Source organism: Mus musculus, chromosome 10 (assembly GCF_000001635.26).
Source record: "Mus musculus strain C57BL/6J chromosome 10, GRCm38.p6 C57BL/6J".
NCBI classification, from domain to species: Eukaryota; Metazoa; Chordata; class Mammalia; order Rodentia; family Muridae; genus Mus; species Mus musculus.
The window spans coordinates 125,307,778-125,335,539 of NC_000076.6; the positions used below are offsets into that span (position 1 = coordinate 125,307,778).

Below are 27,762 nucleotides of genomic sequence, written 5' to 3' on the forward strand. Positions count from 1 at the left end.
TGCCCAGAATTCTTCCACTCGAAACAGACACTCTGGTTCAAGTGCTGGAGCCATGGAGAGCTGAGTCTCCTCCTAGCAATACTACATTTTTGATGAAGCAGACCCTATATAGAAGACTTAAGATCTCTTGAAGCAAGTCTATGAAGTCATTTACCCCCATTCTCCTGAATGTCTAGTGACATTCTCAGATCAACATTTAAGAAAACTTGAACGGTACTTGGGCAATCTGGTAGCTCCCATTTTGCAGTTAGTCTTCAAAGACTTCCCAGCTGTCCTCCTTTGCTTCCTCCCGCTGGGGTAACCACCACAACCAAAAGCAATGTGTGCAGGGAAGGATTGGTTTCATCACAAAGCTTACAGTCCATCATGAAGGCAGTCAGGGCAGGACTCAGGGCAGGCCTGGTACAGGAGTCACGGGGGAACACCGTATACTCTCCATAGCTTGCTTGTGCTGCATTTTTATCCATCCCCAAACTATCTGCACAGGGATGGCACTGCCCATAGTTGTGAGGGTCTTCCCACATCAACCATTAATAAAGAAAACACGTCCAAAGGCTAGCTTACAGGCCAGTCTTATAAACGCATTCTGAAGTTCTCTCTTTCCTAATGAATCCAGCTAGTGTCAAGCCAACCAAACAAAACCACAGGGAAAAATAAATTCAAAACCAAACCAGACCAAAGGAAAAATAACAAAAATACTAACCAGCACTCTAGCCTTTAATTCTTTCCCCATCTCAAAGGTATTAAATTCTTACTAGCCTTAAGAAAGGGATTCCTGGAAATCCCTGGATAATTTTTGTTATTGTTGTTATTCTTTTATTACTATGCTCATTTTTCAAAGGTCAAATAAGAAAGAGATCCATACTATTTCTAATCTCAGTAATAGGAATCAGAAATAAACTAGAGTCGACTGCAAGTGTCTGGGAGGAACAGTACCATTCGAGGAGGATTAAAGTATCACAACGGAGTGAGTCAGCCCGGCCAGAGACATGGGACACAGGTTCTTCCTTGTCACCAGGATGAGCCTCTTGGGTTTACTGACTCCTCTAGCCGCCCGACAGCGGACTCCCCTGTGACCCATTGTTCCGTTCAGAGTCTTGGGCACCTTTTCCATTTATGACACGCATCTTTGTCACTCCGTGCTTTGCCAGCTACAGTCACAGGACTCCACAGTCTCTGCTACCTCCTCTTTTGTGTCATAATGTTAGCACCCTGAGGGAATCAGACTTCCTGCTACCTGAGCATTGGCTGGAAATAATATTCTCACCTTGGTAGGTTCTTGTACATTCCTTAGACAACACCCATAAAAAGCATAGAGTAAGATGGTACTTATAAAATGTTTAGTAAAAATCAAGATACCAATCTGTGTCCAAAGGGATATTTTGAAAAAATAATACCATTGGGGGAATCCCAGAGACTGAAGCATCAACCAAAGAGCACGCAGGGGCTAGACCAGGTCACCCTACCCCCACATATATGTAGCAGATATGAAGCTTGGTCTTCATGCAGGTTCCCCAACACCTGGAGCAAGGGATACCCTGACTCTGTTGCCTGCCTCTGGATCTTGTTCCCCTAACTGGTCTGCCTTGTCTAGTCTCAGTGGGATAGGACCTAGTGTAGGTTGGTACCCAGGGACGACCTCCCCCTTCTCAGAAATAAAGGGGAAGGGTGGGATAGAGGGGCCATTTGAGGGAGTGACTTGGATGCAACTATGATCATGATGTAAAGTGGATTTTATTAATTACTGGAAAAATGCCATTAGTGTTCCTGCAGTTTATAACGCTAAAGTGAGACGTGTAAGAAAACTACTTCCTCAAAGTCACTGAGTGTAGTAAAACTATTATATATAATATACTACAAAATACTTTAAGCTAATGTAACATATTTACTTAATTATTCTTTTTTTGTTTTTTTAAAAACAATCCTTTGTTGTATGTATAACTTCACCATTTATTAAAGAAGAGAGACAATTTGCATGCTGAGATTGATGTGACTGTTTTTGCATTAAGAACTAAGTCTAGGCTGCATATTTGGTACTGCAGGGTACAGTGCCGGATGTAAGGGGAAAGAAAAGTGGGCAGGATCAGGTATGGGGAGAGACGAGATTCCCAGAAGGCCAGGAGAATGAATGGAAACATGCATCTGTGGGGGGTGGGATGGGGGAAACATCTAGAAAGTCCCAGAGTCCTGGGGTGGGGGAGGCTTCCAGGACTCAACTGGGGTGACCTTAGCAGAAATGCCCAACAGTGAGGAGGTTGAACCTGAGGAGACCATGTCCAGTAGTCAGACAGGACCCCCAGTAAAGGCATGGGGTTACCAACCCACCAACAATATTTTTGACCCAGACTAGTTCCTGTCTAAAAAAATTCAGGACAAAATGAAGCAGAGACTGAAGGAAAGACTCTCCAGTGACCTGCCCAACTTGAGATCCATCCCATAGGTGGACACCAAACCCTGACACTATTACTGATGCTATGTTGTGCTTACAGACAGGAGCCTGGCGTGACTGTCCTCTGAGAGGCTCTACCAGCAGCTGACTGAGACAGATGCAGATACTTACAGCCAACCATTGGACTGAGGTCAGGGACCCCTATGGAAGGCTCAGAAGAGCTGAAGGGGATGGCAACCCCATAGGAAGACCAACAGTGTCAACCAACTGGACCCCTGGAAGCTCACAGAGAGTGAACCGCCAACCAAAGATCATCAATGGGCTGGTTCGAGCCATCCAGCACATGTGTAGCAAAGGGCTGCCTTGTTGGCCCTCATAGGAAAGGAAATGCCTGATCCTGCAGAGACTTAATTAGTCTCTTTTGACTTTCAAAAATCTTCTTGAAAATAGTTTTAATTAGTCAAATATGATCATAAAGTAAAATAAAGCAATCAGAAGATAAAGGTGTCTAACTGAGAAGTATCTCTGTGTTGGTCTATATTACCTTTTGGTTTAGTTATGCCTAAATGAATTAATACTCTCTAATAAGTATAAAGACTTTAAGATTATACCTAGTGAAGACAAGCACATAAACAAGGAGATGTAGATAGCATTAGATGATGTGCATCTGACTGTATAAATAATGTTTAATGCTACCTGTCACAGCATGAGTAAGCTTTTTCCCTATTATTTGGTAGCTATAGCCCCCATTTTGTAGACATCGAAGTAAAGTGAAGGACTTAAATATTTTGCTCTAAGCCTCAATATATTCCTGCAGGATATATCTCTCTTTTGAGTGAGGCTGCTAGAGAATTAGAAGCAGTGAGCCCTCTGCTGTCTGCATCTTGTCTCCACTGTATCCCTCTGGCTGTCATTTTTCTGTTCCATGGTGTGACTGTTAGTTGCCGGGGATGCTGGGCTTCCAGCAGTCCAGTGATGCTCCTCCACTGACTTAAAGAAAGAACCATTTTATGATTCCCAAAACAGGCAGAAGAAATGACACCTAGAGTCATTTTCTGAGTATGTAGGGACTTGTAATATTTAGTCAGGACTGTGATAGAGACCTGTTAAAGGGGGTGACTGAGGGATTTGTGGGAAACTAACGATCTGCTGCCCTTTCTCCACTACAGATGTTCTTCAGTGTACAGGGAGACTTCATCTCATCGACCTACTATAAATACCACATTGCAAACCTTTGGGTGCCAACCATAGAGCATCATCGCTTAGCAGCACACATCTGGTAGAGCAGATTGCTCATTCTATGACAGGGTTTTGTAACCAGGAGCCGTGAGACTCACCAGCACTGATTAGCACTCACACTACAAGTCTAGAAACAGTTTAGCGTTCGAAATCCACTTTCCACTGAATGTGTTCTAATTTTACATTTTCAAAATCGAAAGACAACATGAAGAAAAGTATAAGTCGAACCTCACAACACGAGCATGGTTTATACATTAATAGATCACTCCAGTTGTGACCTTATGTTCTGGTAAAGATTCACACTTCCACACTCATCCCTGCTGTATTTCCTGTAGGCAGAGTATAGTTCTCACCTACAGACTTCAAGCGTGGCCATGGAATATAAGTCAGTGTGGTATAGGCCCCAACCAAAAGTAAGATTAAAAATGTGTTGGCATATATGACTTCACCAAACCTTCCAAGATGACGCCAGGCTTCATTAGCCTGGATTCCTGAAAAGATAATCATTCCTGAAAGTCAGCCGAGCCCAACCATAGTCGGAGGCGATGCTGACAGTCAACCTCCAGGAGGCAAGAAAGAGAAGCAAATGCTTGTGTTGGGTGTGAGGGCAAAGGCACTGGGATTGCTGTGTAGAACAATCGGAGGCTGGATACAGAAAACAAAGTCTGATCTGTGCGATCAGCTGGTGGGAGGTGGGCAGCAAGCAAGGAGGTGCTTTCAGAGAAGGTTAGCAAAATGGCATCTTACTTTAGAAAGTCAAAAATATCTGGTAAACCCTTTCTCCTGTGATGTCCTGGAAAGGTATCTGAGTCTCCAGGAGAGACGTCCGGAGATGAGATGCTGGCAGCTCCAGTTGTAATTAAATGGACTGCCCGGGTACTTCGAGAACCTGAAGCGCCTTAACGTATTCAGCTGGCCTGACATTGGATGTAAAAGGGAAGCTGACGAACTGGCACAATCATGGTACCACCGACTTTCCTGCTGGGCAGGACCTCCCAAGCCCCTCAGCAAACACACTCTGGGAAAGACTCAGTTCTGTTATACTGTTTGTAAATCCTATGTATTCTTTACTAGATCTCATAAGAATACAGAGGAACATTCTTGAGTGACTACTGTCTACAAAGGGACACTGTCACCATCTATCACACAGAGGCTTTCATTTGCTTTGTTTGAAGGGGGTTGTTTTGTCTCTCAGGCTGCTGGCTCCCAACTCTCTCTGTGGCTGAGGATGTCCCTGAACTTCTAATTCTCCTAATTAAACCTCCTGAGTGTTAGAATTGCAGCCATGGTCCACCACCTTTGTGATTGTATTTGTGTGTTTGTTTACGTTTCGGTGGGTAGGCCAAACCTAGGATTTCCCATATCCTTGGAGGCAAGAAACCGAGCAAATTCTATCTCTGGCCTTGGCTTATGATTTATGTTTTTTTTGGTTTGGTTTGCATTATTATGCTAGAAACTTCCATGTTTCACTTGAACGAATCTATTTACAGCTTTTCTTTGTAATGTCAGAATGGCCATCCTTATGACTTTTATAGTTTGAGGCTACTTGTACATCTACAATAAAAGCTATTGACTACACAACTAAAGCTCCGAGAGAACAGAGATGATGGTCCACACAGCTCCTTGAGTGACCAACAGGATGGTAGCTTGCACGGTGGAGACTGCCCCGTGCTGAACAAAGGGATGGTTAAAGACCCACTTGGTATGTAACTAAGAGACCTGAAATCTCATCATCTTACTCAAAAAGGCATGCAAGAATTTTCCTCTTTTTTTAAAAAAATCAAATGTTTGGAGCAAAGCTGTAGGTAATTGGAACTACAGAAAGTGAAATTACAGATACAGGAAGCTATAGTTACTCTTTAACCTTGTATTAAGGCTAAGTTAAATCAAAAGCAAGATTACAAAGCCAGGAAAAACATCAAAATGTAAGTCTGGTTTTGGCACCCTTTATATTTTCCATCAGCTTAAGGACATTTTATTATTCTACTTATTATATTAATAAAATAAAGTTTATTACTTTTAGTGGGCAACATGAAATTTTGATGTGCCTAAACATTGCTGAATGGTTGAACTAATGTCTTTGACCTATTATTTGACAAATGCTATTGTGTTGTGAGAACACCTAACCATTTTTGTTTGTTTACAAAAAACAGGAGGAGAGAATGGAGACCCCAGCACCACTACCCAGAGTGTTACCTGTTCTGACACGAGAAACGGAAATGTCATCAAGTTAAATGTTTGCAGAGTGGAGCTCATCAAACAGAACTGGCATTCTTAGAACTATGTGTATTAGATAGAACTAAGTGTATTGATAACCTTCATTGTCCCTTGACTGGACTTAGAGTCACTGTGGAGACACACTTCTGGGTGTGTCTGTGAAGGTGTCTCCAGAAGACCCAATTGAGGGCTGAAGATTGCGTGTGTACAGGCATCACCATCACGTGGGCTGGGTCTGGGGATGATTATAAGGAACTAAAGGAAGAAATGAAGCAGAACAACAGCATTCATCCCTTGTCCCCTGACAACAGACACAGTGTGACCAGACACCTGACACATTCCTGCCGCCAGACCTTGCCAGAAGTGACAGGTTGTCTCAGCCAGCAGCCAAAATACACCTTCCATTCCTTAAGTTACCCTTGTGAGACTTTTTAATTCAACCAAACGCCAAAAGCAAGCCATGCAGAATGGTGATTTGCACCATCTAGAATCACGGGACTTAAGGGGCTCTGAAGAGGAGCTATCACACATGCTAGCAGATGTGGAACCGGACTCGCTGGAAAGCAACAGGAAGTACCAGAGACAGAAACAGTCAAACGACTGGCCTGACTCTAACAGGCAGTAATTTGAAAAGTGATTTGCAAAATTGGATCACAGTGTGAAAGTTCAATGCCCACATTAGGGCAGACCTTAATAATGTGTCTTTTAGGTGGCGACAGTTACACTGGATCTTGACTTCCTCATCTGTAAAGTGATAGGCTGAGAGGAAATGTTCCCAGGATTACTTTGAGTTCCCCTAGTTTCAATCTATCACAGAGAAACGGTCGTCTTTGGCAGGCTTCCTTGGTGTGAAATATAAATTTCTTCCCCGACCTGAGAAATGCTACTGGCGCTCAAAACTAAATAGTAAACATATATAATGTTTGAACAATTTCCCCAAGATTCAAAACAACTGGTTTCACTGAGGGAAAGTGGTTTTGAGGAATGATTGAGAAGAATCCCAGTCCCCAAGCAGACACAGCCCACCTTGGGCAGTTAAGGCCGCGTGCTCCCGAGGCTGCGTCTTCCTTCTTGAAAAGAGTAGTTAGAGTTTTGTTCCATTCCCAAATCACAACTTAGTCTCCATAAAAAGCTATCTTACAGGAGTCTCAGAGGGTCTGATATATGAGGGAGTAGTTTTCATTAATCAAGATCAAAATGGAGAAATATATTTTCAGGCTATTTAGAAGAAAACGCTCACATAAAACTGAGACAGTTTGGCTCAGTGCTGCAAATCAATCACACAGAGATATTTCTGAGGATAAAATGAAAACAGCAGCAGGCATGCTAAGTCTACATATTCGCTGTTTGAAAGCACTACCGTCTCTGCTCGCAAACTAGGGCATCTCATACAGTCGTCTCTATCCAAATGATTGAGACACTGTCAGAAGCCTGTACTGTACAACTAACAAATGACAACCATCTTAATCACAACCTGTTGAATTTAAAAACTCATGTAGAATAGCATTTAAACAGTTGCTAAAACACTGGAGCGGTTGTGAAACATGCGTAAGCTTTATGATATCACATTGGTGGGAAGTAATAATTACAAACATTACTACAAAGGGTTAGTAAAGCCACACTTTATGGAACCCTCAGGATTCCTGCCATATACACTCTCTAAGGAAATCTCACACCCACAAACCCCTCAATTCAGAGCTTTAAACACTGGAATTTAGAGTCCAGTGATCACTGGAGATTGAATCAGGACTTTCTTCCTTTTTATTATTAGACATTTTCTTTATATACATTTCAAACTTCAAGTGCTATCCCGAAAGTTCCCTATACCCTCCCAGGAAGGCGGAGAGACCACCACCGCCATGCCCTTGGCCTCGCTGTGTGGTACTGTAATTTTATAGCAGGGAAGGATGTGTGCCATCAGATTCCACTACCTTGACCCAGGGCTTACCAACTTCTACTGTAAGAAAGGATTCACTGTTCTTTATAAGGCACCCAGACTCGGGTGTGTTGTGATAGAATAAAAAAAATGGGAGACCAACACAGTATTACTGAGTTGGGAGCAGAGTTAGGGAACATTGTTAGCTACCATTCTGTGTTACACTAGGGGAGGAATGGAGGCAGTAGGGGAGAACTTTGTAAATACCAGTCGCCTGGGTCCAGAAAGAAAGAGAAAGCATTACATCATGATGTATGGAGTTAGGGGTCGGAGAGAAATTAAAGTGAGTGGACACAACCCAGTTATCATGGAGCCTGGGAAATTCTATCCTGTCTTTTATTTTATCAGTGAGGGGAAAAAACGGTGTAGTGTAGAGCTTAGAAAACAACCCCCAGGATAAGGGGAAAATGCCAGAGACAGAGGCTATGACAAGCTGCTTAGACTCTTCTGCAGTCATGGCCTAAGCGTTTGCTCACTGGCAGAGCATTTGCCGTCCTCGACTGTGGTGTTCTAGGAAAGACAAGAACATCGGTCGCCTTGGGGAGAGGTGGACAGAGGCCAGGTCTGAGAGCCATTTGAGGGATGTGAAGCACACCTGTCCTTGAGAAGTGGATGCTGGAGTGCAGTCGGGAACAGAGGAGCTAAGCAAATGACAAGACGTTTGAAGGTGAGGGACTTGGTGAAGTCTTTCACTGACAGAAGGTCGGTAGAAGATGACGTGTTCAACGTAGAATGGGATCCAGTCAGTAGCAACTTTTAAAGACCACACTGGCGTTCATAACGAGCATTTAAGTCCAGACTTAAAGATCATCCCTCAAAATCTACTGTTACGTGTCCCCAAATATTTCAAGCATTTGGTCTTATTATTTCCAACAGAGCCCTGGCCTGCAGGTTAATAATCTGTGGATCAATCCACTTTCACACACTTTCTAAGTGTATGCTTTTATTAGAAAGCACACAGTAGCCCACGAAAAACAAAAAAATGGAAATTCTTAAACTCATCTAAAGTTTCATTTTCAAATTCAAAAGGTAAAAAAAATCACAATTCTTTATGAAACACTTCTGCTATGAGAAAAATGCTAGTCATATTCATAAATATATGAGTATATTCAGCGCTTGTCTAGCCTGAACAAAGCCCTTGGGTTGATGTCCTCATACACCATGCAGACTGGACATGACAGTGCATCCCAGGAAACCCAGAACTTGGGAGTAGAGGCATGAAAGCCAGAAGTTCAGGGGCATCCTCCAGTACACAGTGCAAGGCCAGGGTCGGCTACATATCACCTGCTCTCACAAAGAAAGGTGAGGGGAACAGATGGGAAAGAAAAGGAAGGGAAGAGAGTGGAAGGGAAGAGAAGAAAAGGGAAGGAAAGGGGCATGCAAAAGAGGAAGAAAGGGGGAGATAGGAAGTGAAGTACACAATAATAAATTAATTTTAATGTGGCATATTTTCCAAGGAAAAAGAAAAGAGTGATTTCTTGTGTTTTTACTTTACAGAAATTACACTTAGTAAGGTTGTGCCTAATTGTCTATAATTGTCTTAAAGTACATTACTGGATTTGGATAAATAACAACAAATCTCTGATAACTACTAAATAGCCTTTAATGAGTATTATTTCACTGTTATACAATGAAAAATTTAGGAGTTACTCCATATTGTTTTAAAAAGTAAAAGAAAGAAAATTATGTCAATATACTACAAAAACCTGAAACTGTGCTTTTTTTCCCAATAGAAAATCTAATTTAAAGACAATAGTTTATTCAAACTGCACATGTCCTCAATAGAAAAGAAATTTAAGTTTTTCATTCAATTAGCAAAAGAGCATAGTAAAACACTTTTAGTAAAACATAGTAAAACAAAGCAAGCTGTTTTTACCCAGAAGCGTAACAGATCAGAAGCAACTGTCAGCTACTGAGAACACCCATCTGCACAGCGCCTCTGTGGTCAGCTGGAGGTTTGCGGCTTCATGATTTCAGGAACAAGAAAGCCATGAGCCATCACTTATCCAAGAGACACTTGGGTACACACACCAGTGCCTTCGTAGATTTCTTGACAATTTGCCCAAAGGTCAATCGGCAGTGAAGAAATCTTAGGTTCCGAACAGCATAGGGGGAGAAGAATTTAATGAATATTTACCCTGTGTTGTAATTTGATTTGATGTGCATATACAGTAGGAAATATGATTCAGGGTGCAAAATATACAGTAGCCTTGATACACACTTAATACATTGGAGAGTTACAAAATGCCAATGAAAGTTAGAACTTCTGACCCTGGATATATCCTTGGTATATAATGAAAACCTTTGCCCTTTTGACACAGGTTATATACTTTGTATATGATGAAAATCTTAGAACTTCTACTTTGTATAGGGCTAACTTTCACTTGTTAGTTGGTGTTAGCTTGTGTTAAGTCAAGTATAATCTGCTCACTTGTGACTCCTATTGGAATGTCACTGCGTGGAGTCTCCTGTTCATTCCCACGGTGATGCGATCATGGTGGATTGGAAGCAGGCTGCCCATCTACCTTTCCTACATTGCTCTCCTTAAATCATTTCCTTTGCTTTCCTATTAACTCTGCTGCTTGGCCGTGTGATTTCGTTTATAAGCTTACTGGAGCTGCGGTAACAGCTCCACAGACTGTGTAGCTTCAACAACGTAAACTGATTTTCTCCCATATCCAGAACCTGGGAACCCAGGTCAGGTTGCCAGTGTGGAAGTGTTCTGGTAAGAGCTGTCTCCCTGTGGGCTCATCTATCTTCCATGCCTCTAGAAAGGACTAATGGGAGTCACGACATCTAGAGTCCTTAATGAGAGCATTATTGTCACCAGACCAGTCTTCAAGATTTAATCTCCTTCAAACAGCTTCAAGTACCACCATTTAGGGCTCTAGAGATGTCAGCACAAATTGGGAGAACATGAATATTCAGTTCATAACAGTGTTACCAATGAATGAGTCAATAGTTGATATGAATCAAGAAGGTCTTTGGGAAGAATTTGTGAAGTTGAGTCTGCTTTCACTTACGAGGTCTCAAAGGCCTCTTCTGATCCTCGTCACTACCACCTGCAAAGGACTTTCAGTTCAACTATCAGAGAATGAAAGGTCTGAGACTGGTCCCACAATCATCCTTGCTGACCCTGGCTTATTATGGTCTGAGCAAATAGTCCATGTTTAGGTATGAGAAAGCACTACTGCTTTCTGAGAAAATTATAACTTTCTGTTTCCAGACCTTTCCAACCCTGCAGTGTGCTTGAGTTCTCTTCTGTCCCATCACATGCAAGTCTGGTTTAGGATATCTCTTAAGCCATATCATTCGCTGTCAGATATGACCCCTCTGCGAGCTGCTGAGTGCCAGTCCAGATCCTAACTGATTGGATTATTGTCCTGACATTTTGGTAACGGGAACACAGCTCCCTAGCTTTATGTCTGCCATGCCCCCCCCTTTTCCTAGCCTTTGCACCTGATCTCTCTCACTGTAGTAACTGATAACAGAACAGGTGGCTTTACCTTCACCTAAGCAGACCTATCAGCAGCAGAGATAATCTTGGTGCCCTGACATCAGCTATCAACAGAGGTCTGAAGAGCTGTTCATCTCACCACCAGACTGCATCACTCCCAGGACAACACTAGCTCATATATAATCCGAGCTCCTCGTACACAGTGATGTGAATTCCTGGTCACCTTGGATTGTTCTATAGGTAAAGTTCTGCCACCCAAAAGAAGCCTCCATTCTATGATTCCATTACGAGACTTATTAAACCAGCCCTTCCTAGAAGAAGGCGTGTTGGTGGTACTAAGCATCTGGCTCTGGGATTCATCTCTTTACTGTGTGTACAGTTGCTTGGGAGAGGACAACAAAGTTAAAACATATCATAAGTCTCTATAGAAATGTGTCTCAGCTGGAGATGCATGAGCCACCAGAGACAGAAAATAGTTTTATTGCAGTGGTTCTCACCCTTCCTAATGCTGTGACCCTTTAACATAGTTCCTCATGGTATGGTGACCCCCAATCATAAAATTATTTTCATTGCTACTTCATAACTTTAGTTTCGTAGATTGTGTAAATATCTGATACGGGAGGTATTTGATAACGCAATCCCATGTGAAAGACTCGCTTGGCCCCACAGGTTGAGAAAGCACTGCCTTAGTGACTTATTTCTTAGTTCTGCATTTCATATTTCAGTGCATAGGATAAAAGTTACCTAAGTAGCTAGGATGAGTGTTTAAGCTCTAGAACAAATGCCACAGGGGCACAATTTTCTTATCAAACCCTGGTTGAGGCAAGCTGGTCTTCTAGAATATCTGTAGAGTAGTGTAACTACCCAAGCCCAGTGGCTCACAATTGCAGTTTGCATGAGTCTTAAATGCCAAACGTGATTTACTAAGATGAAGAGATTAAAGAAAAGAAAGTAAAGTGATAATCTCTCAAGGTTCTTGTGAGACAGGCAATGTTACTCATGCATGCATTGGGCTCCCTCTTGAAGTTACTCAACAGTAGTGTCCAATATATATTACCACAAGTCAGTAGAGATTAAAGTCACTTGGAGAGACTAACACACGAAATTCAGGTAGTTTAAATTTTTAAAAAAGCTATCTAACATCATATTGAGTGATTTATTATTATCTTTGCTCTTTTTCTTGTAGCATTTATTGTAAGAAAGATATTCAGTATGTCTATGGTTTTAGAATACATCAAGGAGAAAAAGATGTATTAAGTATTGATGCAAATTATCTGCTAACAGAAACTAATTACACTAGGGATTAAAGTGAAAGAAATTCTATTTGCTGGTGTTATGGTTCAGACCTTGAGAGGCCCCCAATGCTTCACATGTGGAAAGTTTAGTTTCCAGGTAGAGAAGATGGGAAGATTGTGGAACTGTTGGAGCTGGGGTCTAATAGAAGAACACTAAGTTACTGACAACAGCCTAAAGAGGATCCTGCAAACCATCCATTTGCTTTCTCTCTCCCTCTCTGCCCCTTCCTCTACCCATCTACCCCACTTTCTGCCTTCTGGAAAAAAATGGAATTTTCTCCACAATACTTCATGCAATAATTTTCCACTTTAACTGAAGCCAAGAGAATTGGTACGAAGAAGCCCTGAACTGAATCCTGTAAAGCCACTGTCAAAAGGAGTCTTTCCTACTCTGAGTAGTTTATGTGTCAGTGAGGTAACCTACAGTATGGACGGCGCATAAGTGACACAGGGCACTGCCTCACTGAGCTAGTGCTGAACTGTGCTCAGCGTCATGGAATTCTTTGACCCAGTATTTATTTTGTATTCGCTGATGACCAGTGTTCTTGTGTGCCTTTGAACGAGGCTCAAAATATGATTAAATCTCTGTGCCAATTGTTATCAGAAAGAAAAGACTTTAATTTTCCCAATACCGGTTTGCCAGTACCAACCCATCAGTTCTGGCAAATCTCCTTCTATACTCAGAAGCGAAAATGCCAAAAATTATGTCCAACACATCGGCTGTCTTGTATGTGGGGATGATAACCAGCAAATCCACTCTTGCTGGTCCCCACCTCCTCAATATACTGGATTTTCAAAGAGCCTTGTATGTTTGCTGATGAAGGTGATAGAGGTAGGAAGTTTTGCAAAGCATCTCAAGTCAGAATCAACTCTCTTATGTTTTATGATATAGGACTCCACAGCTTCATCAAAGCTTTGGTTCAAATAACTGAATATATCCAAAGAACTAGCTTGACTAAATTTCTCAGGCTGTCAAAAAGTTTGCAAGCAGAATTATCTTTTAGAGATGTACAATCTTTCACTGGACAGGTAAAAATACAAATAGGGTTCTTTGACGTTTTTGTAAGACTGTCATTTTGCACACTGTTAGGGTCCAAATTAGTTATATCCAATGTAGACAAAACTGTAATGCCAACCACTGCAGATTTGGTCTATTTAGATTTAGTCAAAATCAGCCACTGCATCAGGGAAGTCTATACATTTGCATTTGGAGGCAACTCCTCTGCTGTAAGCAAAATAAAAGTTGAGCAGAGGAACCCAAATGAGGTGCTAGTGGACGTTCCTACTGCCCAGACACAATCCGTAATCAGTGTTGTGAAACCAGCCACTCCAGGCTGTCGGCGAAGCACGTGTCTAAGCAGCAGAAGGGAGCTAAGTGCTCTGTGCAAAGTGGAAGACTGGAAAGGCTACTGGTGATACAAGGGGCTGGTACACACCCTCAGGCCCTCCGGAATGAAGAAAATCAATCTGTGCTCACAAACACACAGAAAATTAAAACAAAAAACAATAACAAACTCTACAGCCAGGAGAGCATAGTCAGGGCTCTGCATATAAAACAAACTGCAGCCTGGACTTGCGCAATTCCAAACAAGTACATGACCTCATACATGTGATCTCTCCTAAGCTTGAAAACCAAACCAAACCAAAATGAAAAATCTTAGGACTCAAAAAGCTGTGGTTATCCTATAACCACTCATTTCCCTCCCTGATGTGCACACTTGTACTAAAGAATTGTATTTCAAGCAATATGAAAGAACAGAGACACCTCATATGTGCTTTGACAAAGGAACCTAGAAGGTCCACAGACTACTCATAGAACTATACGGGAATTAGATGGCTAAGCCATAGTATCAGCAGTCAGTAGCAGAGTGTAGCCACACTCTCACCGACTTAGAGTGGCTATTATGCAACTACTAAAATCAGCGTGTAACAAAGAATGGAGGCAAACCAACTGGCAGTGTTAAACCAAACAAGCACTCCACACTGGAGCACAGCATTGAAAGGCCTCACCAAAGCAACCCCTTGAGAATATGCAGCTAATAGAAACAAAATCCGTGTGTTAAGGACACACCTGCATACCAGAGCTTCCTGCAGCATATTTACAGCATTGTTGCATTAGGCCACAGAGAACAACGAAACTCTGACATTTACATTAAGCTAAATGAAATTCAGGAAAAGAGCCGATGCCTTGCACTCTTGATTCCTTTGCCAGCTAAAAACTGTGAGTCAGAGAGCAGAATAGTGATCATGCGGGATTAGATAACGTATGGGGGTGGATGAGGAAATACACTGAGATTCACTAGTGTGTATAACTAATGTGTTAATAAAATCAAAAACGGTTAGAGTGGGAGGATAGCTCAGTGGTAAACCACTGGCCTTGTAAGTTACAAGACCTAAGGTTGTATCTCCAAATCCACTGGGAGTGGTTATGTGTGCTTGTAGCTAAAACAAGACATGGGACGGCCCCTTCTGAGTTGTTACTCAAGGACTACACGAGATTCTAAAAACATTAAGTGACTGCTATTGGCCTTGGCTGGCCCCTAAAGGTGTAAGGAAAATCCTTAATGTTAAAGACACCAACCATGCAGCTTAGATGCAGAGCCCAGAGGCTTCTGAGCTAGAATTGGCCAGATGGCTCCTTCCCTTGGGACTAACTTTTGTGGGACCAAAAGGTAGTATGCAAGCTTCCAAAGAAGAGGAAGCAATGACCAGTCCTATCCAGCTATGACACCCAGGAACCATAACTGCTATCACAACATAGTAACTCTCAGCATGGGTGTTAATACTAGCATCCATGCCTTTGAGGTAGCCAGTAACTCTCTAATTAGACTTAAGACCTCATCAATAAGAGGGAATTCATACCTGGTACTGGAAATCTAGCCTGGGGCTAGTGAAGTTATGGGCATTAGAGGAGAAGTTACAATGGCTATGTTACTAATCTCATAATCCCTAACTAGACCTGCAATATTTGTCCTTGCCTACAGAGTTCCTCATCAAGGAACAGAAGAACATTGCAAAAAAAAAAAAAAAAAATGATAACCAATGGAAATGGAGACCAGTTCCAACTGGTACATCAACAACAAAGCCCCTGCACTGAGGCTCAGGGATGGTTGGGGAATAGGAGTCAGAGAGTTTACTGTGAGATTGGGTCTCCTAGCATTGCCAGAAGCTACGTACGTAACGTCTCACCAACATGGCTTCCACATAAGCTGAATGAAGACACTGGTAGAAAAGCTGATGTCTACAGATGGAAAGCTCACGAGGCCTCAACCCAAGACAAAGCACAAAAGGCAGCTAAGGAATGCTGAGAGAGGGAGAAATAGCCTTCTCCAGGGGAGAGCACACCAATTGGTTACCCAATAACAAATGGCCAGCTCTGAAAACTTGACATGCAAGTAGCACTATTTAGACTGAGCTGCTTATGTATATGTATCAATATATACATATATTAATACACGTTAATTCATCACTAATATATTTTACTATCATTATCACATTAATAGCTTTATTGTTGCATTAATATTGTATTATATAATCCATTTATAATATTAAGTTTAAATATTACATATTATAGTCATGGATTTATATAATATATAACATTAATACAATATATTATTATGTATAATTATATACTATCATATCCTATTTTATTTATATAATAATATATTATGTATAATGATTAATATACTATGTATAATATAATGCAACAACACTTAATAAAATTAGCTGTGAATTTGAAAGAGAGCAAGGAGGCATATTAAAAAGGTTGAATGGGAGGAGAGGAGAAAGAAAATGGTAGAATTGTATTATATTGCAACCTCAAAATTTTAAAAAGTCAACAAATACAGTATATAAAATTCTCAAAGAATAAAATAGATGGGAAAAACATTCAAGGAAATGTCTAAGTTTAAAATCCCAGGCCAAACAGAAAAGAATGTAAGAAAAACGCACAGAAGACCCTCTTGTCCGAGGACTTGGCATCCCTTGGATTGTGCAAATGGGTGGCAGATGTTTGAAAGCCTTCCAGCATCAGAAACAGCCTGCCTTGAAAGGCAACAAAACCAGAGGGGCAAACACACAGAAAGCTCATGGGGAAGTCTGAGGCAGAACTGCGGCTGCTCGTCCAGAGAGAGAAGAATTACAGGTGAGAACGAAGGAAGAAGAAGCAGAGCTGAGTCCAAGGATGGAAGGTCCGGGGCTGAGATAAAGACTGAGGAGCACGGAACTGGTCCAGAGCAGGACTGAGACTCTGGGCCGAGGCCCGTGCAGCAGGGCTGAGACTCTGGGCCGAGGCCCACATTTCCAGTGGAGGTTCAGAGGACGATGTGTCAGTCAAGCCTGAGCACAGCCTGGTGGAATTTGCTTTATGAGACAGTGCGTGCACTTGCATCACGCTGATGAAACCTTTGTTTCTTTCCACTTCCTTGTTTGCTTTGTTTTGTTTGTTTGCTTGCTTGCTTGCTTGCTTGCTTTATGAAGTTTTCCTTTCTCTCTCCCTATCTTAGCTTGGAATAAATGACACTGGTTTCCATGATGTCAAAGGTCCATAGGAGAAGGATTTTATTCTGGAACTTGAGTTCTTTCTTTTGAGGGGATGTAGACTAAGGGTTGAGGTTGGAAGGGCTGGTATTTGAAATACTGGGATCTGGTGAGTGTATGTGGGGTTGGTACGATCAAGGACAGGCTATTACCTCATTATCTAACATTCCTGAAGAGAAGCCCTGGCTTCTAGTTTTTTGTTTGTTTGGTTGGTTTTTTTTTTTGTTTGTTTGTTTTGTTTTGGTTTTTTTACCATGTGACATTATTGGGAAACAAAGTACATTACTAAACTTTCAGTTTCAAAAACAACCCAATCAATAATCGACTTAAAACTACAGGGCACATATTTTGCTATTAATGGTTTAAGCTATTTTGGGCCCTGATCAGTTTGCTCTGTGGTTGGGCTTGTGACAGGACAAGTGTGCATACTTCCTCACTGGGGAAGTAAAGGCAGGAGGAGGATGGGGCCTAGACCTCACCATCTCCTTAAGGGCCTGTCTCCTATACCCAAGCTCCTCCCGCTAACCCACACATCCTAAAGCTTCCCCCGCCCCTTGAAGAGCTGAGTCAGAGCAATGCACGTCCCACAAGCAACTCTGAAGGGTGCTCTAGATCCACACTCTTATACTGAGTAGACTGGCTCCCAAGCAGGCATGAAGGGTGCCGTTGTAGGAATGTACCCACGGGATATAGAGAGATGTCATGGGAAGACTGGTGTTGTATTACCACAAGAGAAGCAAAGCCTGGGTCAGGCCAGTCCGGAAGAGAGAAGAAGAGACAGCCCAGCCTACACCTTATTTCACACTTCGAGGTTCTAAAATGGAATGAGAATAATTTTGAGTTGGTCTAAGCCACCCACATGGTGGGGCTTTGTCAGGGCAGCACTAGGAATGCTTACAAGGATGCATCCCATACCAGGCCCGCTTGGCACACTGTACCGATTAGGTCAAGCCTGACAACTGCTCCAGTCCCCGTTAAGAACTCAAGGAATGGGGACTCCCACAGGTCATATGACTCTCCCATGCTCTGCAAAGCCAGTGGACATTAAGGATCCTTCATGGCCTTAATCCCCCTCTGTCTTTTTTGTTTGTTTGTTTTAAAGAGAATCTAAAGTGTTATGTGTCTCTGAGTTGCTTAAATTTATCAGATCCTGACAAACTTCTACAGTGTATAACCCAGGTTATCTGTGTCTACTAATGGGATAAAGAAATAGAGATAAACTTTTTGATGGTAACTAGATTTGTAAACTTGGGTTGGCAGAATGAAGAGCAAATGTAAAACAACCCAGTGCATCAGAGTAGAAATTAGTTTGTTGCCATGTGCCAATTGAAGCGTATACTACAACTATAAAAAGAAATCTGCACATACCCAACATAAAACAACAACAACAATAACAATAACAAAAGTAACCTCCGGCTTCGGAGATGCTTCAGTGAGTGAGAGTGCTTGATCTGCAGTCAGAAAGACCTGAGTTCAAATCCATGGCATTCATGTTTAAAACCAGATAAAACTGTGTGCCTGCAACATGATGATTATTTAAAAGGTGGGTCCAGGAGGAGGGTCCGGAGAGGTTGCTGGACAGCCAGCCAGGTCGAAATGCCAAACTTAAGGGTTCAGTGAGAGACTGTTTCATTTACTAATTAAAGGCAGGTGAGATCATGGGAGAAAACACCCTTAAACTCTGCCCTTGTCTCTATAGATATCAATATGAATGTGGACGTGCACACACATGCATGCTGAAAACATTCCACACCACACACAAATCTGTGTGCATAAACAGACACAAACATAGGCACAGACACAGAGACATGGACACACACACACACACACACACACACACACACACACAGTCTTAGCTGTTAAAATCTAAAACATTTTATAGTGTCATGGCAAATGATTGCTCTGTTTTTCACTACATGTGGATCATTTCAAGCTTTATACGAATATTCTCATATTACTGTATTCTTTGATTATTAGTAATCAGATTTTAATAATCTTAAATTTCCTTAAAACTTTCTTTTAAAAAAATTTACTTTAAAACTTCAGCTACCTCAACAAACTTCTCAACATTGACTTGGTGTTGTGCACCAGAATAAGTGGCAATATTCCTATCTTTAACTTTGAGAAACTCCTCCTGGAAGGAGAACTTGAATAAACCTACACAAGCACACCAACACACAGGATTGAGTTTTACAAGTCACACTGATAAACAAACTTATAATGGCAAAGGTGAACGGGAAACGGTCACTGGCCCCCTGCACTCTAGCTTCAAAGGCTTTGCCAGCTCTGCTCCAAAGTGGAAACTGTTTAGGGAATAAACCAGCACGAGTGAAGAATAGCACACCATCACACCATCAGCCCTATTTGCCACCCATGAATAGAGGTCTTGTTCTACTTCCAGCAATACCCATAATGGGCTAAGTTCCTTCTCTGGACGCTGTTCCTTGTGTATAAAATGGATGTTCCTCTGTGTTCCTACCCGCTCTAGATTTCAATTGCAAAAACCATCAATCATTGTCTGACATTTAATTTCAGCTGAGGGGAAAGAAACTATAGGTGGAATTACATATGTAGCATAGCAGAAGTAGCCTGCTGCTGATGCTATTGGAAGCTCATATGGTTTTAGTCTTAATCCAACCAGCAAGAGTTCCTTGGCCTTGGGATTTTGTTGAATAAAGACACCAGTGGGTAGACACTTCTGAAAGGAAGAAATACTTTCTCTATGTTTGTCTAATGTGGGCTCCTGTGCCTGAACAATGTGCCCTTAGTGAAAAACACTCATGCAGGAGGACCAGTTCTAAAGATGTACAATGTATATACTGACATCTTCAGGAGTTGATGCATGAAACTTAATGACTAAGGTCTTTAGTTACACTAACACTTCACAGTGGTACCACACAAAATACAACTGCAGAATAACCACCTAACGTCCACCATACCAACTTGTCTACTAGCTTGCATATCAAGAATACTATAGGTTTTGGTTTTTAGTACTTTCCAACCAAGCACACATATTTATAAGATGCAACAACTCATCTAGGAAATAAGAACACTTTATTGTTAGATAACATAAGGTACAAATAAAAATTTAATGAGCAAAAAACTATTCTTATTTTCCAAAAATAATTGGTACCAGTAATTCAAAACCTTCCCTCCAAACCAAAAATTGGCAGGCTACATAATTTGAGATATTCTTTTAAATAATTAGGATTAATTCATTTTTCAGCCAGGAGGGGTAAGAACCACAATAGCAAATTCCATAGAACATTTAAAACTTCTGTTTGCGACTGCAGCTACACAATGTCTCATCAGCCAGCCTTAACTCGGTCCACTTCAAAAATTAAGTACTTTTCCACAAGCAACATTTGTGAGCTTTAAGTCTACTTCCAATAAGCCTAAAACATGAAATCAAATAACAAGAACAGATCGAGCTGTGCCTATAATCTACCAAAGCCAACGTGAGTTTTTTAGAGATTTAAAGTTACCTGGAGAGAGAGAGAGAAGCCGCATCAGCCACTTGTTGGGGACTCGGAGCCGAGAGCACAGCGATTGATCATTAACTTTTAGCCAGAAGCAAACTTGCACACAGCTCTCCAGAGGCCACGGGGATCTGCTCTCCCTTCCGTCTCTCCTCTCAAATAGGGGAAAGGTAGTTTGCTCTCTCTTCCTGAAGAACTTGCTTTGACATGCACAGTTAGTTTACACTTCTCATGGTGCAACAGTGCAACGTAAACCGGGCTTAAATTATAGCCAGGGTCAAAAAGGTGACGTGTCTGGCACATTGAATTGCTACATTTAACCTCCGGATTTTCCTTCTGTGTAGTTTTAGTGGGCACGCTTTCAAGGGTAATTTTCCCCCAGCATGTAATTTGATACCATGTCTGGAAGACACAGTAAAAAATCCCTGTACACTATGCATCGCTGTGTCTATGAATCTGAACAGAATCTGAGACAGGGGAACACAGACGGCATTATGAAGAGTAACAAGGAGGTCAAGGCTACAGAGTTTCCTTTTGTCGCCTGAAGTGGATGTGGGCTGCTATCCTGAAACACTCTTCATCTTTGTCTTAAACTGAGACGTGGTCTCTCACTAACTCTGCAGCTCATGGATTCCGCTAGACCTAGGCAGCTGCTGAGCCTCTGCACCTTCCTGGCCCCACCTCCTCAGTGCTATGGTGACAGCAGTGAGCCATAGATCTTGGATATTTGCAGGGTGCGGGCACTTCACTGACAGCCATCTCTACAGCCCTTGGGAGGTATTTTGTCAGACAATTTGCATCCATTACCTCATTCTCTAAATGATATCAGACAGCACCGTGTAAATATTTTTAAGTATGGGCATATTGAGGTATAGAATTCCAGTTTGTTAGGCACGGTCCTAAAGCTTGGGAATCCTGGCTTTTAGCTTCCACGTCTAGTTTCTAAAGGATCTAAGGTCCATATTCCTCTCCACTAAATGGCAGACAAATGCTTCTACAGTCTGGGGGGAGGGGCTTAAGTGCTAATTGTCAAACTGACAAATCCTGGGATCACCTGGGAGATGGGCACCTGAGCAAGCCTGTGGGGGTTAGACTGATTACATGTATTGATGTATTCATGTATTACATGTATTACATGTATGCATGTATTCATGATCAGTCTTAACACGGGTTGGGATCATTCCTGATTTGTGGGGAAAGTGAGTGGAGGGCCAAGATGCCTGCCTTGCCTCACTCTTTGCCTCATTGGGGACAGATATGATGTGACCTCAAGCCCCTAATTCCGCAACTCCCCTCTCACGAGGGACAATAACCTGGATTATAAACTAGAATAAAACCTTCCTCCAGTAACTTTCCTAGGTCAGAGTATTTTTATCACAGGAACAGGCAAAGACACTAAGATGAGATACATGGTTTCCAAAGGAAAAAGATTCAGTGCTCTAGAACTGAGCACCAGATACCAGCCTGCTGCAAAACATGTTTCTCAAAGCTTTTAACTATGTGCATAGTGAGTATAGTGACCAAGCAACAAAGACAATTCTTCTCTAGACATTATGTCTGCTTTTTGATCAAATACAGCAATCCCTTTTCCTAAATTATACAATGTATATCTGCTTCTTCTATGAGCTTGAGTCAAAACCTAAAATGAAACAGAAGCAAACAGAAGTTCTTTTCTTCTACAGAGGTAGACAGGTGAGGTTCTGATACAGTTACAGACTGCAGGATGAAACTTCCCACTCCGTAGTAAACACCTCACAATCTAGAGGAGGTGACACTTTCGTTAGGGACCTCATCAAATGAATCTTTGTCCCAACAAAGCTTAGCACTTAACAAGTAGTGTTAAAGGACTGCTTACCACTTAGCCTAATGAGCTTAACAGCTTTATCTCCACTCTGAAATCAAGCAAGGCTTCCTCCCATCAAACAGAGGGAGTGTTCTAATGGGCGGAGCATGACGGGTTGGTTTTAAACACCTAGAAAGGGAAAGCAGACCAACCCCACCACCCCCCAAAAAGGACTAACTATTCCAAAGTTATTTTCCTTGTAATGGGGGGGGGGGGTTGGAGTCAGCAGGACTGAAGATAGGTGATGGTTGAACATTTGGCTTCTTTTGTGGGAGGATTAAGGTGAGAGGGAAAGTCATTATCTCACACACTGGAACTGGCCTGCTTGGGAATGTTTTGATTATCTCTGTAATCTCGGTTCTCATGGCAGATCAGGAACTCTTTTTCACACTTGGTGACCTGGAGATACTGGCCTACCATGAAGATCCTACAACGGTGCTCAGTGTCACGGGAAAGTCCATGTTGCCTTCCAGCCTGGTCTAGTGGGGACCAGGGGAAGAAGCTTGGATCAGAAAACAATGCCTCCTATCTAAGGTTGGCACTAGCCAGGGGTCAGAATATTTATCTGACATAGTGACCATGCAGTTAAAAGTAATTCCACTGTGCCTTCTCCAGATTACCAATTTCTTTTAAAAATGAAAATATGAGAGAATCAATGTCACTGAGGCTATCTATTGATAGGATATAGCAATGACACACTCACATAAGGAAAGGCCATTAATGTTACTAAATAAACGCCATTAATTTTTCCATGAGTGTTCAACTTTATTAAGCTTTATTAACATGTAGAGTACTTTGTTTCAGTATTGCAAGATACTGCAAGAAAGCTAAAAAATATGATCAGGTTTAATATGTCAGAATTTGAAGGTATTAAAGGAAAGGAAGAAATGATGTAATTATAGTCTCAGAAATAAAGAACAAGTCTGCAATCAACAAATGGCTTCACAAAATCTACATGAGTATGGATAATATTTTGCACTTGTAATAACTTCTCCTTAGTCTATTCCAACGTAAAATCCTTAAAAATTCTATGTGCTGCTTAAACTCCTTTTGTTAAGTTTACTGAGCATGTTAGGAAAGGTTTGAGATCTTAAGTCATATACCAACAATTTGTTTTATAAACATATCATTTATTTTTTTCTGTGCACAATGTCCACTAAACCGTTTGAGCATTTTAAATATCCACTTGTAAAAATTCTACCAAAAATCAAACTCATCATGAAATCAAATTAAGGGTTAACATTTGCTGTAGTGAGAAAAAAATAGCAAATGTAGCAGGCTTAACTCACCATAAAACTCGGCTTTTGGGGCAAGGCCTTGCACATGCTACAACTGCTTCCTTTTATTTATTTTTAACTAACAAAAATCACACACTATGGGAAGCACAGAGAAACCACATGCTGGAAATTATACAACGTTTTCTGTAGAACATAAGACACAGACTGCCGAGTTAGCAGCTACATGAACCTCTAAGAAAGAAGACAAACGCAGGAGAGCCCTGTTGCTGCTCACTGAGCCCCAGGGAGACCAGGGCAGGAGGTGACTAACCTTTGCCAAGGTTACCTGTTCTCCAGAGTCATTCTGGAGCTATGGTTGTAAAAAGGTTTGCTCCTCCAGACCCCCACATTTTTAACTATCTATTCTTCTATCTATTAGGGACAAGAGAAAGAGGAAATACAGTCTTAGCAGAAAATCCTGATGAATAACATGTGTGGTCTTGGAACATGTCATTTATTCCATACTTGGGTCATGACAATAAGTTCTTGGCAACAGATTTGTTTATAATCTTATTCCCAAGTTTCACATAGCCTTGTATATTTCCCTTGTGAGATTTTGATGTTGTTCACATTATGACAAAAAGTCAAAAATGGATCAATGAGCAAAACCCATGGTCTTCGTCTGATTAAAAAGCCCAAGGAAGTAAAAAGAGCAGAAATCCTAGTTATGTATTTTAGAAGGGACAGAGAAAGAAAATAGTTGAAAAGCAAACAAAGAAAATATAAAACCGAATGCCTCCCAATGTGATATTCATTTCTCATTGGTAATACTGTTTCTATTTTCTTTTCTGTAAGAAAAAGTAATATAGCCTTCTCTTCATATTCATGGGACAGAGTTGACTATAATTTTCTATTCTGAATTCTAGAACACAATAGAACTCAAAATTAGCAAACAGCAGAGGGAAAAAATCCTGGTTCATTTCCTGAGTTCATTATCTCTCAGAGTCACAACATAAAAGGCATCTTGGTCTTAACTTGAAATCAAGGACAAGAATAGGGTTGTCATTCAAACTGGCATTGTGGAATAATGCCTTTCAATATACTTACACAAAATATGTAAGTAATCTGCTATCTCAGAGAACTTCTCCTTCAGGGCAGCCAATGGAGCAACGCCATAAAAGGGTGATTTGAGTGCAGGAGATGTGTGGAACTCTTCTATCTTCTGCTACTGTCTGGTCAGTAGAGCACTGTGGTATATTCAGTTCGCAGATGAGGGTATTCAGAAACAATGCCTTTGAGGTGTCTTTCCATTTAAGAACGTGAGATTTCACACAGCTCTCTGACATTGCATGTGGCACAGATCAGTCTCACACGCTCCTATCCCGTGCAACCACACAAGCAGTGACTCACTACAATGTCCGCACCGGCAAGAATAGCTCCTTCATCGTGGAATCGAATTTTCCAGCCACACAGAATCATCTATCTTTCCTTCATTTCTTGGGTACTTTGTAACTTCAATAACTTTAGTAGCCTCCAATTTTATCCATACCTCTGAGTAATTACAGACCACACTCACCTGCCTACCCAACCAACCCGGATGGAAATCCCAAGAATTTGTGTATATATATATATATATATATATATATATATATATATATATATATATATATATATGATAAAGAGTATGTATTCCATCCCCTGCTATAGGCAGTGATACAAGGATACACAGTTTAATGTTGTTGTTTTTTAAATATCTTTTTTTTCTGTAAAATGAGGAGCCCTCTATATACTGTTTTTAAAAACTATGAAGGCATCAATCCTTATCAAGGTATCTATGAGCAATGTGTAGAAACAACTTTGGATAGACTGTCTCAGACACATCATCTCACTAGAAAGAAGATGCTTCGGTGTCTCAAAACAAGTTTAACAAAGTCAAATTGAATTTCTCAACTCTTAAGTTATTCTAAAAGGTTTTGGTAGAAACATCTTGATGTTGCTACTTTAAAGGAAAGCGTAAGAGACCCTCACCCACTGATGTCAGGAAGAAACCAACAAGGAAAGTGTTGTCAGGTCGGTGTGGGATGGCACATGGAATAAAAGTGCTTTCCATCAAAGAAAGACGACCTGAGTTTGGTCTCCAGAATCCAGGCCAGGTAAAGATGGAAGGAGAGAACCAACTTGTTATCTGATTTGTGTACTAGTGCCAAGTCGCACATATCATTATACTCACATATATACATCATGCACACATGTGCACGCACGTGCGCGCACACACACACACACACACACACACACACACACACACACACACAAACACTCAAATAATAATAGTAACCAAAATTTAACTTTTCTCAGAAGAAGGAAAGTGGGAGGATCAGTGTGTGCCTGTGCCCTAACGGGAGAAGCTGCTTCTTGCACTGGGTGCTAGCACACACAGAAAAAGCACAACTGGACAGACATGGGCAGGGTACTGAGACTCTGGAATGATTGGCCCTAAATGAGGCAGCTACAGTGAGACTCTCCTCTCCAGGTTTGGGGATCTGCCCAGAAGGTGGACCAGGAAGGTGGTGAGAGCCAAAGGCAGAGGCTGACTTCAGAGAGGCAACATTTCCCAGATAAAGCAGGTCTGATAGGAACGCGGAACTCCCGCCTAGCATGTACAGGACTGGCACAAGATCCAGACAGCAAAAAAATCACATCACAGAGGTGGGACGTAGACACAAAACCACCTCTAGGCAAGAAGCTGTTTGCAACCTATGCTTGCCGGGATTGGGAAAACCAGTCTTAGTCAATAGAGTGACACTGGGTATACACACCCAGGCTTGGGAGTAGTCATCCAGTACGAATTAGACCCCATGGTAGTGGTATTTTCTTTTTTGAAAAGAGAGACATAATGTGAATTTAGGGGATAAGGAAGTGGGAGAAGATCTGGGAGACTGTGTGGAAAGAGAAAGGGCAAGATCAAACTATGCTGTATGAAGTTCTCAAATAAAAATACGTTAAAAGGGGAAATCTAATACAAAGATGAAAAGTAATATAAGGTCATAAAGGAAGCATATTGAGCAGATTTTGATCATGCCTAAGCTTGGCAGCATACGCACACGCAACAGCAACAATTTAAACTGAGAGAAAACTTTTTAAAATGAGGGACCCTGTTTTAAAGTCATACAGGAAGCCAGTTAGTAGTGATTGTACCAAATCTGAGGCTTGGTGAGGCTTCTGTGTTTATCTTCCTGTCTGCTGTTTCTCTGAGTAGATTACATCCTTCATGACCTCTTAGCTTCAGAGGGCATAGGCCTCCTTTGCCTTTGACAGGCGGTGACACCAGTCCTGGAGTTCTCACTGGGTCCCTTTGCCCGAGGGGTAGAAGGTGGAGGTCACAACTGTTTCCCTGCACAGTCTGGCATAACTCCTTGCTTGCTGTCTGTCCACCACTGCACTATGGGACTGGGCTCGTGGTTTTGGCTTTTGTTATAGGTACTGGATTTTCTTTTCAGTGCAGACTTGCATTCTATTCCTTATCTTGAACTAACTAGCCCATCAGAACCTCAGCTTGCCTTATGCCATAAGTTCCTTATGCCAAGACATCTGATAAAATAACTCTGCAGTCCATTCCAGAGCAAGTCGGCAAATTTTCAAGAAGAAAGAACAAAAACAAAATCAATACCCCCCTTCCACCCCTCCCCAAATAAAGCCCACTAAGCAAGGTTGGCGAGGTCTTGCCCCATGCTCCTTCTCAGGTGTCTTACTACAGAGGAGATGCATTCTGTCGGCGAACACTCTGTAGTACCTTTTCTAGGGCCGCTTCTTCCTCTGAGAAGGGAAAGCTGATCTTGGAAATAAAGCCAAATTAAAGTGTCCATTTGATTATATATTCAAGTCACATTGTCTAGTCCGACATCAGGTTTAAGAATTGAGTACATGCATCAAAGAAGCCAGCTGAGTCTGCTTTTTCCCTTGTGCTTAATTAATTAGTTTAACCAACATTTAGTGGGTGGTGAGCACACAAAGCCACTATGGTAGGACCAGAAGGAATGCCAGGGCAGGTAAGGCAGGGGCTCCTTCTCTCATGTGTACTCACCCGCTTGAGGAATAAAGATGCACACAGAGCTTCCCAGTCAGAACTACTGAAGCTACAATGGAGCCACAGT

General features: G+C 41.6%; 1 protein-coding gene across 11 annotated transcripts in view; it reads right to left on the minus strand.

Moving 5' to 3' along the window:
* Positions 1 to 27,762, minus strand: part of Slc16a7 (solute carrier family 16 (monocarboxylic acid transporters), member 7) — a 170,317-nt gene that overhangs the window by 88,508 nt on the left and 54,047 nt on the right. For 2 of the 11 annotated variants that reach the window (NM_001358496.1, NM_011391.2), the window contains exon 1: positions 20,558 to 21,186. The exons of 7 other annotated variants lie outside the window; for them this stretch is intronic. The gene's annotated coding sequence lies outside the window, so the exon portion shown is untranslated. Of the gene's footprint in view, positions 1 to 154; positions 283 to 936; positions 1,040 to 20,557; positions 21,187 to 27,762 lie in introns of those variants that run through there. 2 more of the 11 variants (NM_001358915.1, XM_030244970.1) reach the window with 2 other exon arrangements.